Source organism: Petaurus breviceps, unplaced genomic scaffold (assembly GCF_028583685.1).
Source record: "Petaurus breviceps papuanus isolate PSGF00001 unplaced genomic scaffold, PetGlider_PUasm1.0 90769, whole genome shotgun sequence".
Classification (NCBI taxonomy): Eukaryota; Metazoa; Chordata; class Mammalia; order Diprotodontia; family Petauridae; genus Petaurus; species Petaurus breviceps.
Window position 1 is genome coordinate 13,108,785 of NW_027187341.1, and position 1,321 is coordinate 13,110,105.

The following is a 1,321-nucleotide window of genomic DNA, read 5'->3' on the forward strand; positions in this document are numbered from 1 at the left end:
GAGAGAGAGAGAGAGAGAGAGAGAGAGAGAGAGAGAGAGAGAGAAAAGAAAGAAAGAGAAAGAAAATATGAAAAGGTGATAAGATAATAAGATGATGCACTGTGAAAACAGTAGAACAAACATTCTATACATACTGACTTGAATTTTATTTTTAAAAAGAAAGAAAGGAAGGAAAAGGGGGTCAAAAAGAGTAGACCTTCTGGGAGGCCTGGAAGGAGACATAAAACAAAAGTACTTTCTTTACTTATTTATTGCTTAATTCATTTAGTTCTGCAAAAGTTAAGGGGTTTGGGTAAGATTGTGTTCTTTGTTTTATATATTTAGTCTACTATTTTTCTGGGTAGTATGTAAATTTGTAATTTAAAAAGAATAGGGTAAGAAATGATGAACAGGTGAACTTCAGAAAATCCTGGAAAGACTTATATGAATTGATGCTCAGTGAAGTGACCAGAACTAGGAAGACATTTTACACAGTTTAACAGCCACAGTGTTTGATGACTGGCTTCGATAGACTTAGCCCTTCTCAGCAATGCAGGGACCTAAAACAATTCCAAAAGACTCATGATGGCAAATGCCATCCACATCCAGAGGAAAAACTATGGAGTTGGAATGTAAAACAAAGCAGACTATTTTCTTTTTTGTTTTGTTCTAGTTTTTTTTTTCTTTCATAGTTTCTCTCATTCATTATAATTCTTCTATGCAACATGATGAATGTGAAAATGTGTTTAATAGGAATGTATGTGTAGAGTCATATTATATTGCATGCTTTCTTGGGGAGGGAGGGGGAGAAAATTTAAAACTTATGGAAGTGAATGTTGAAAACTAAAAATAAAAAATAAATTTAAAAAAGAAAAGGGTAGAACTTGAACATGGAGAGTACTACATCATAAAAAAGGAAATTAATTTTTCTATTATACAGGAAATGACTTGCTAATAATATATGCTAATTTAGGACTAATTATCTTTGTGCAGTCAGAAAGTCATTGACTTTATCATCATTTCTTAGTTCAACTAATGCAAGATGTCAAAAGTTCCCATAGATCACTTTATCCATCGAAAAGTTGATTTCCCTGACAACCAGAAAGATACAGAATCCAAGAGATATACCAGAGAATACATTAATTTGTAACAGAGTAAAACAACAGAATATAAATAAATTTGTAGAGGATGATGGAGAAGGATGGGAAAAGATTACAGCTATACCAGCTCACAAAACGGCAAAAAGTAGTCAAAGAAAAAACAAGTCTGCTGAAACCTTGGTGCTGATACACAACTAAGCCAAGATCATCCCACGAGGATTTATAGATGAAACTGGAAGAAA